The sequence below is a fragment of the Oratosquilla oratoria genome, chromosome 3, assembly GCF_046742065.1.
Source record: "Oratosquilla oratoria isolate Oo_2021 chromosome 3, ASM4674206v1, whole genome shotgun sequence".
In the NCBI taxonomy this organism is placed as follows: domain Eukaryota; kingdom Metazoa; phylum Arthropoda; class Malacostraca; order Stomatopoda; family Squillidae; genus Oratosquilla; species Oratosquilla oratoria.
In genome coordinates this window covers 63747748-63757747 of record NC_134779.1, presented here as the reverse complement: position 1 = coordinate 63757747, position 10000 = coordinate 63747748, and the positions used below count along the sequence as shown (strand labels likewise).

General features: G+C 44.8%; 1 protein-coding gene across 4 annotated transcripts in view; it reads left to right on the top strand.

Moving 5' to 3' along the window:
• LOC143019722 (uncharacterized) overlaps nt 1–10000 on the top strand; it is a 545357-nt gene that overhangs the window by 255958 nt on the left and 279399 nt on the right. For all 4 annotated transcript variants that reach the window (XM_076175700.1, XM_076175706.1, XM_076175714.1 and 1 more), the window contains one exon: nt 6074–6116. The gene's annotated coding sequence lies outside the window, so the exon portion shown is untranslated. The remainder of the gene's footprint in view (nt 1–6073; nt 6117–10000) is intronic.

Below are 10000 nucleotides of genomic sequence, written 5' to 3'. Positions count from 1 at the left end.
TAGATGCGGCGTGCCTTCATGGATAGTTTACTTTAATTTCGGCTTTGTGGGTAAATTAGATCTGGTAAATCGAAGACGGCTAAAAAATAAATACGATTAGAAACACCCATTACAGAACTCTACTGTAAAGTTGTTTGATTTTATAAAAACAGAGAGGGAGAGGGAGAGGGAAAGAGAGAGAGAGAGATAGAGAGAAAGGGAGAAGGAGAGAAGGGGAGAGGGAGAGAGAGAGAGAGGGGGGAGACAGGGAGATACGATTATGAAAAAAGGCAGAGATCGAGGAAAAGAGACAGATAGACAGAGGAGCAAACAAACTGAGAAAGAAGACAGACAGACAGGCAGATATGTATACGGGTCGACAGACAGGCCGACAGACAGACAGATACAGACAGAAAAAAGGACAGGTAGACAGAGAAACACAAAGAAACAGGTTGGCAGGGACACGCAGACAAAGAAACAGGTTGACAGAGATACAGAGAAAAGCAAAACCTGGAGCCTCTGCCTGTCTCTGTATTGCCTCTCTCTCTCTCCTAGTTTTATGTCGCTGTTTTCACGGCCACTTCATCCTCACAACGCCGTGGCCGCGTGCCTCCCTCCTCTTTAGGAGGTCGCGGAACACAAGGTTTTCTTAAATGCTTTGCATCTCTCTCTCTCTCTCTCTCTCTCTCTCTCTCTCTCTCTCTCTCTCTCTCTCTCTCTCTCTCTCTCTCTCTCTCTCTCTCTCTCTCTCTCTCTCTCTCTCTCTCTCTCTCTCTCTCTCTCTCTCTCTCTCTTCTTTCTCTGGGAGGCTCCGGAACTGTAGTTCTCATGATATTTTTCTGACTCTTCTGTGACTCAGACTCTTTTTGGGAAATGGAATTTCAAGACTTCCTTTACGTCGACATTTAACTTCGAACTTGCTTGGTCTACGACCCATTCTTTTCGGAGCAGACCTCTTCGGATTTCCTTTTTATTGTCATTATTTTTTCTTTATTCATTTATCATTAATAGACTTGGCTACGTCTCATATAAGGGGAGAATAAGCCCTCGTTACGTATATATACACACACATAATATATATATACATTTCTCAACCACAATACACTTTAATTCTAAGCCATCAACATCGAGAAACTCGAGGAGGCCAGCATGCAGAAATTGAAACGTGGTACAGCCAAGGACTCGAACCTGCGCTAGCACGTGACAAGTGATAGTGAATTAACCGATTGCGCCATCAAGAGAGATGTAAAACTGTAAATCTGTTCACTGAGACCCATTAAGTGTTGTACATATATATATATATATATAATATGTGTGTGTGTATGTATGTATGTATTCATTTTTTTTTTACTATTCAATGAAATATAGAGTTGATAAAAGGACAGGTGCACAGATGCAAGACAGGCAAAGAAGATGACTGGCTGACAGATTTTGACATACGACACAACTAACTGACTAATAAACAAAGTAACTATCTATCTTCTTTCTCTCTTCCCCTCCTTCCTGCCTACTACCTTCTTTACCATTTTTCTTTCCTTTCCTACCTCCCTTCTCCTTCCTTTCCTCCAGCCTCCCTTCTTTTCTCCTTCCTTCCTTCCTTTTCTCCCTCCTTCCTCCCTTCCCTCCCTCCCTTCCTCCTTCCCTCCCTCCCTCCTCCTTCCTTCCTTTCTTCCTTTCCTCCATCCTTCCTTCCCTCTATCTTTCCTTCCCTTCCTCTTTCCTTCCCTCCTTCCTTCACTTCGTCCTTCCTTCCCTTCGTCCTTCCTTCATTCCCTCTTTCCTTCATTTCCTCCTACCTTCCTTCCTTCCTTCCCTCCTCCTTTCTTTCCCTCCCTCCTTCCCTCCCTCCCTCCCTCCCTCCCTCCTTCCTTCCCTCCTTCCTCCCTTCCCTCCCTTCTTCTTTCCTATCATCCTTCTTTCCTCCCTTCCGTCCCCACACTTCAGGAGATAGATAGATAGAGAGAGGAAGAGAAAGAAAGAGAGAGAGAGAGAGAGAGAGAGAGAGAGAGAGAGAGAGAGAGAGAGAGAGAGAGAGAGAGAGAGAGAGAGAGAGAGAGAGAGAGAGAGAGAGAGAGAGACGCCTCGATGTGGTTTCGGAGACCTACGAGGATGTTGAAGTGCCCGGGAAGGCGAGGCTGGACGAGGAGGAGGAGGAGGAGGAGGAGGGAGAATGAAGATGAGGATGAAAGACGGAGGAGGAGGAGGGAGGATGAAGATGAGGAGGGAGGAGGGAGGAGGAGGAGAATGCGGAAGGAAAGGCAGGAGCTAGAAGATTTGGGATGGGGGGATGAAGAGGAAGTGGATGATGATGAGGATGAGAAGATGATAGAGGAGTAGGAGGAAGAGGAGGAGTAGGAGGAAGAGGGAGAGGAGTAGGAGGAAGTGGAGAGGAGGAGGAGGATATGAAGAGGAGTGGGAAGAAAGAATAGGAGGAGGGACAGGAGGAAAAGAGAATAAGAGGAATCTAAAATGGATATAGATGAGAAAGAAAGAGAGGAAGAAAGAGAGTGAGGAGAAAGGAGTGCTGAAGACGAAAGAGAAGTAGTTTTTGGTGGAATAAGAGGAAGAGGAAGAAGAAGAGAAGGAAGAAGAGGGAAAGGACGAGGAAGACGGTGACAAAGATAAAGGAAACATAGGAGGAGGAGGAGGAAGAAGATGAGGAGGAAGAGAAAGCAGAGGACAAGGACGAGGAAGAAGAGTACAAGAATGATGACGGAGAGGTAGGAAGAGGAGGAAGAAGAAGAGGAGGAGGAAGAGAAAGCAGAGTACAAGAACGAGCAAGAAGAGAACAAGAATGAAGATGGAATGGTAGGAAGAGGAGGTATGAAGAAGAGGAAAAGCGGGCTAACAAGAGGCTTCGAGGAAAAGCGGGCTAACACGAAGTCTCGACCAGACAAGATGAACAGGAGAGAGGAGAGATCAGGTCGAGGGAGCGGGAGAAGAGATATATTGAAAGAAAAGATCAACTTGAGGGGCACAGCAGGTAGGATAGGCCCAGAATGTGCGCGCTTGGGGCGCGGGGGGGGGGGAGGCTAAGACGGGGAGATGGAAGGACTGGGGAGCTTAAAGAGGTCAATATGGGGAAGGGGGGTTAAGGGGGGGGGCCGTAGGGGCAGAGGAGGCTGGGAAGGGGGTTGCAGGCTGAGGAGAATAGCCTAAAGGGGGAACAGGGGGTGGGGGAGATTGTGGGTGAGTGGGTGAAGGCAAGGTTAAGGGAAGGGCAAGACGTAGAAGTGAGGCCTAGAGGGAAGGAAGTTGGAGGGAAGGCCAAGCCTGGTAGGAGTAGGTTTAGAGTACAAACAGGCCAAGAGTACGAGCAGGCCGAGAGGAAAGCAGGTTGAGGGAAGGCCAGGCCTGGTAGGAGTAGGTTTAGAGTACAAACAGGCCAAGAGTACGAGCAGGCCGAGAGGAAAGCAGGTTGAGGGAAGGCCAGGCCTGGTAGAGTAAGTTTAGAGTACAAACAGGCTAAGAGTACGAGCAGGCCGAGAGGAAAGCAGGTTGAGGGAAGGCCAGGGCTGGTAGGAGTAGGTTTAGAGTACAAACAGGCCAAGAGTACGAGCAGGCCGAGAGGAAAGCAGGTTGAGGGAAGGCCAGGCCTAGTAGGAGTAGGTTTAGAGTACAAACAGGCCAAGAGTACGAGCAGGCCGAGAGGAAAGCAGGTTGAGGGACATCGGGTGTGGGGTGAGAGAAGGAAGCAGGCTGGAGGGGAATGCAGGATGGGAGAGAGGGTGTGGGGGCAGGCTGGCTTCGGGGAAGGAAAGAAGGCCGGAGAAGAGTGTGGTGATGAAAAGAAGAAAGAAGAGGAAGAGGATAAGAAGGAAAAGGAAGAAGAGGAGGAGGAAAAGGAAAAGGAAAAGGAGAATGAGGAGGAGGAGTAAGAGGAACAGGAGTAGGAAGAAGAGGAGGAAGAAGAAGAAGAGTAGAAGGAGAAGCAAGAGGGGAGGATGAGGATGAGAAAGAGGAGCAGGAGGAGCAGAAGGAAGAGGAGGAGAAGGAGGAGGAAGAGAAGGAAAATGAAGAGGAACAGGAAGAGGAGGAGAAGGAGAGAAAGGAAGAGGAGTAGGAGTAGGATGAGGAGGATGAGGCTAAGGATGATGAAGAAAATGATGAGGACGAAGAGTCTTCTTGTTCGTCTGTACCATCGAGGAATCCAAAGACTTGAGAAAAGGCTTGGGGACACAGGCCGAGATGCCGAGATGAGAGAGGAGGAGGAGGAGGAGGAGGAGGAGGGAAGGAGGAAGGGAAGCGGGGGGGAGGGGGGAGGGGAGAGGGAGGGCCTACCCGTGACCCGGACAATCCGGAATGACCCGGTTAGCGAAGCCCAAAGACCGTAACCGTAACCTCCTTCCCCGCTGACCGAGTTCTTGCCGGCCATCCTGGCTCTGACGCCACTGCCCCCCCCCTCTCCTCCTCCTCTTCCTCCTCCTCCTCCTCCTCCTCCTTCCCGTCTTTCTCGCCCTTCCTAGTGCCCCATTCCTTTCCTTCCCACGCCATGTGGCCAACCCCGCCCAAGCGGTTTCGGCCCCCCCTACCCCCTCCTCCTCCTCCTCCTCCTCCTCCTCGTTCTCCTTCTTATCTTCCTTCTTTTCGTTCTCCTTCCCTCTACTCCCTGTCCTTCTCCTCGTTATTTTCCTTTTCTTCTCCTTATTCCTCCTCTTCCACTTCCTCCTCCGTTTTCCACTCCATCTCAGCCTCACCTCCACCTCAATCCAATTTTCACTTCCATCTCCACCCCCACTTCCATCTTTTTCTCCACCTCTCCCACCTCTAACCCTGTTCCTGTTACTCCCCTTCTTCCTCCTCCTCCTCCTCTTCCTCTTCTTTCTACTCTTCCTTATTCTTTTTCTCCTCCGTCTTCTCCTTTTCCTCCTCTTCCCATCCTTGTGTGACGACAGGTCCGTTTGATGCTCTTTACTGGGCCTAAGACACATAGACATTATATACTCCTTCTTAGAATATGTTCTTTTCCCCTTGTTTCTACATATTAATCCATCCCCTTATTCCCCTTTTCTTGCTTTTATTTTGCCTTCTCTTCATCCATCTTCTATCTCTACTCTCCGACCATTCTCCATTCTTCCATCCACTTCCCTTTCTATATCCATTTCTCTACGTTTCAAATCCACTTCATCCACTTTGTATCGCTTATACATACATCCTCTACATCCTACACTCCACCTTATCATTTCTCAAGCCACTCCACCGCTGTTCCACCCACTCCAAGCAACTCCACCTCTTCATACTCTCTTCCTCACCCTTCTCCTAATTAATAGCAGGCACCCATATCAACAATCTCCCGTGGATTTTATGTGGATGAAATATGATCCTTTCCTAGGCTTCTGGCAGGCTCTTTGGGTCAGTGTCCTTTTTTTGACCTATTTATCTAAGATGTTCCGTGGCCAATTTGTCCTTCTGTCTTGTTTTTTAGGTCACCCAAGCGTTGTGTCCTACTTTTGTTGAGTTTATGTTTGTTGTGGTCTTTTAGTTTAGTGTATTTTTGTTGTATTTTTTTAAGGTCATTACGATTTAATGACCCATATTATCCCTGTTGTGGCTGTGGTGTCCTTTTTGGTTTAGCATTTTTTTCTCTAGCTGAGCCAAATTTAATGGTTTGTTTAATCAAGGTTGTGGTTCTAAAGATCTTTTAATTAAGTGTGAACTAATTTTCATGTTTATTTTCTTAGTTAAATTAAATTTAATGACCACCCTTTATCTGAGGTATGGTGATGGGGTTTTTGGTGGCTCTGTTGTCTATATAGCAGATTGCTTTCGATTTTTCAATAATCAAATATTTCTTGAAGTATTTATGTTATGTTTATATCTAAGGATTTTTTTTGTAGCTCATTTTGATTTTATTGTTATTTCTATCATACCTACACGTCCCATTAATTCAGTTTTTCAAGTTAATATATCTATATTTATTACGTTTTACAAATCATCACTACATCTTTGATATATCATTTAATTTTTTTTCTTCTAAAATTACCCTCCATTTTTTCTGTCTTATAATAGTTGAAGAACACTGTTTCTTGAATGATTTTTCTTTTACTTATGTGTCACGTGATATTATTATTTTTTATTTTTCTTTCTTTCGCAGGTGTCGTCGTCGTGCCGCGTGAAGCTTCAGTTCTTGAGAGGAGGTAGGTGGTGGTGGTGGCTTCCTTTTGATCTCTCTGGCTTGACAAGGACACTCCTTAATAGTCTGTCATTTTCTCTCTCTCTCTCTCTCTCTCTCTCTCTCTCTCTCTCTCTCTCTCTCTCTCTCTCTCTCTCTCTCTCTCTCTCTCTTTCTCTTGTTACAGAATTGCTGAAGAAACATATATTTTAACTTTAAAGAAATTCATTTACACGGAAAATATATTTTGCTTCTAAGCAAAATATACGTATGAATATAATAATAATTTAGAAACTTACATATTTTTATTGGGTAAACATTGTTCTGAAAAACATGGATTTTTTTTGTACATATATATATATATATATATATATATATATATATATATATATATATATATATATATATATTGTGTGTGTGTGTGTGTGTATGCATGTGTGCGTGTGTGTGTATTATATATATGTATATATATATATATATATGTATATATATATATATATATATATATAATATAATACTAAATATATTTTTTCTTGTTTTTCAGGAAAATATTTACAATATAGTAAAATATGTAAGTTGCCAAATGATTATTGTATGTATACATATATTCTGCTTTGAAACAAAATAGATTTTCCGTGTAAATGAAATTCTTAAAATTAGAATATATGTTTCTATAACTTAAACTTTATTTGATTCAGATTTTTTGCAACACGATAAAATAATCAGCAGTAGAAATATATGTATGTATATATATTCATATATATGTATGCATGACCAAAAATATGAGACTTGCAGCTGACTGTAGACGAATCGTTTACCTAAATTATCCTGCCCGTCGCTAATCAATTAAACAACGAGAAAGACTTTTCGCACATTTTATTCGAAGGTTTACGGATGGTAATAGCTTGTCGTGCACGGAAACGAATTTCTGAGCATGGAGACCGATATTTTGCTTCTTCATGATAAGCTTCTAATGATCTAAGAAGACGTAAATCTAAGAGACTGATATATCGTCTTTGACCTTTTGTGGTGTTTTAAGAATTTAGTTTTGGTGACCTGGGTTCGAGTCCTGCTCGGTGTGTATTGGACGTGGAGTTGAATTTGTGTTTTTCGTAGGATTGTACAAGGAGCTTAGGGACTGCAAAAGATAAATGAATAAATAAATGAATAAATAATTGAAAAGATTAAAGAAAATGGGTGACATCTCAGCCATTTCGCCTTGGTTAAGGTTATCTTATTAAACCGCTTTGGCACGGTGACCTGGGTCACTTAAACTGATTTCATCCTCGTCAAAGTCAGGCTCGAGATAATATTACCGTATTAGTTCTTGTGGGCTGTAGTTAGCATCTCTCCTATCCACGCAGACAACCCCGCGTTGCTGTCGTGCGAGAACATGGCGGCATTTGACCTCACACTTCATCCCGGACAGAAATTCTCCAGCTGGGCAGAGCAAGAAAAAGATTCTTCTTTCTCCTCCTCAGAGATGTACCCTCTGTGGGAGGGGACTGGAGGGAGAGTGGGAGAGGGGGAAGGGAAGGAGGCACGGGAGGGAGGGGAGAGGGGGGAGTGGGAAAGAAAGGGGGCACGGGAGGGAGGGAGGGGTCGCCGTTGCTCGGAGGTCCCTCGGCATGAGCATGTGGCGTCCTTACTAACCTACATTCGGCGAGGAAGGGCGGACGTGGGGATTCGGAGGAGGGAGAGGGAGAGAGAGGGAGGGGTAAGGGAGATGAAGTGGAAGGACTGGAAAGAGGGAGGGGAGTAGGAAGGGAGGGAGAGGACGAGGGGTGAGGTGAGCCTGAGGTAGGGGGGGAGGGGATGAGGGAAGAGAGAGAGGGGGAGGGATGGTGAAAGGAATTGGGAGGTTCTCGCCTATCTAAGAACTGAACGAAGGCCTTTTTTCGAGTCTGGAGTCTCTTTCAGAATCGAAGTCTTTGGTTTGCGGACTTCTCGTAGGTAGAGGTTTCGTCTTCAGAGAAGGTGGTATGTACTCGATACATTTTCTCCTGGTTATTCCTAACCGGTTTTATTTGATTATATTCATTCATCTCTGACCCAGTGGCGCACTTGGCTGATTTTATTCTGGCTTTTCTCAGGTGTTATTTTTATCTGAAAAATGCTCCTATTCCCAGATAGAAATTTGTTCTTAGAATGTTACTAAGCAAGCTTGCATAAGGCTTCCTGCAATTATATTATATATCACATAATTTTGTGTAATGATTTCTAATCTAGTAAGAAAAGTAAACATAAACTACTATGAACTTTTTATTTAAGTATAAGAAATAGTTAATATGCTGTAAAAGTACAAAGTAGTCGGAGAGCTTTTGGTAAGAAGAACTACACCAAAAGGGCAAAAGTAGGAGAGAGAGAGAGAGAGAGAGAGAGAGAGAGAGAGAGAGAGGGGGGGAGGAGGGAGGAGAATTTTAAGGTGACGTGAACGCGACTTTAAAAGATCAGATCCTACTAACTCGGGAAGGTTGAACTTTCTCCTTGTGTACTTACCGCCGACATGACCTCATAACGTCTTGACTCGAGGGCCCTTGAGACACCGGCCCCCGATACCGGCCCCCTTGGTTCTCCCGGTCCCTTTCTGCCGCCGGTGTCGTGACCGAGCCATTTTAAAGACACGCACGAAAATTCGGAACCGTTTGTATTTGATTTGCCGAACTTCAAGCTGGGTGTCTCCGCCTCTTCGTCCAACAACTTCGCCACAAGAACAAAATCAAGATCGAGTTTTCTTTCTCCGAAGTGCGAGTTCTTTTAGTGGTCTTTATACGCTTCGAGAACTAAGATCATTAGTAGAGTTTGTGAGGGACACATTGAGAGAGAGGGAGCTCACACTGACTCAAATGTATGGTGGCGTAATGGGGAGAAAGGAAAGGGGGGAATTTAACCTAACCATGAGACCTTTTTGGGGGGTTAAGAGAAGGCAGGAAGACTGCGTAGATTGGGTTTGAGGTTGTTTTATAGAGGTGGATGCCGAGGGAGGGGTGGAGAAGGCGGGTGAGTACGGGCGTGGACAGCGGAGGGGAGGAGAGCGGGAGGAGGAGGAGGAGGGGGAAGAGTAGAGAAGGAAGGAAGGGAATGCTCCAAGTCTCTCTCTCACTTTGACCCTGTGACTCGTTGCTTTGGATATTCAGTTAGAAAGTTGATCATCTAAGTTTTTGCTACAACGGGAAAGCACACTAATCTATACGTAAACCGGATTTAATCCAGTTACGTTGAAAAACTCGACGTTTTTTAAAGTTCCCGAGCCGGATTGGTTCACGGGCCGGATGGCTCGACCAATTAGAAGGCTTCTTCACCGCACGCCACGCCCCCAAAAGCGCGCGGGCCAATCAGGAGCCTGGACGGGGGACTCGGGTTACTAGTGTCCACACTTTGGTGTTGTCGTGTGAGTAGTGGGCTGCTTGGACGCGGGTTCTGATCGCGAAGGTCTTCGGCGTGTTTTCTTGTCATCTCATGAGGACCCGAGGGTCCTTCTCGGTCGGATACGACAAGGCTGATCTCTTGCTTTGCTGTACTTCGATGGAATTTGTCATCACAGTCTTGTGTCTTAAATTAAATCTCAAATCAAAACTGATAAAAAAAAGGGTTCAATTCACAACAGGTGCTGGTGACTGCCACTTGCCTTGGCTGTGCAAACATACAGGGCAAAGGTGACAGATTTGGTCTGAGTTGAATGTGTCTTTGCGTAAGCTATTCCCATTCAATATCCAGACTTTAGTTCTCAAACACAGGATTCCTAGTCTATCTATTTATCAATTTATTTATTTATCTATTTATTTATTCATTTGTTTGTTTACCTATTTTTTCAAAGCATTTGATTAAAATCACATGACGGCAAACAGAAAAAATGTCGGCCGATCTCAGGAATAAAGGGAATGTGGTTGTTAAGATGTTACAGGGAAA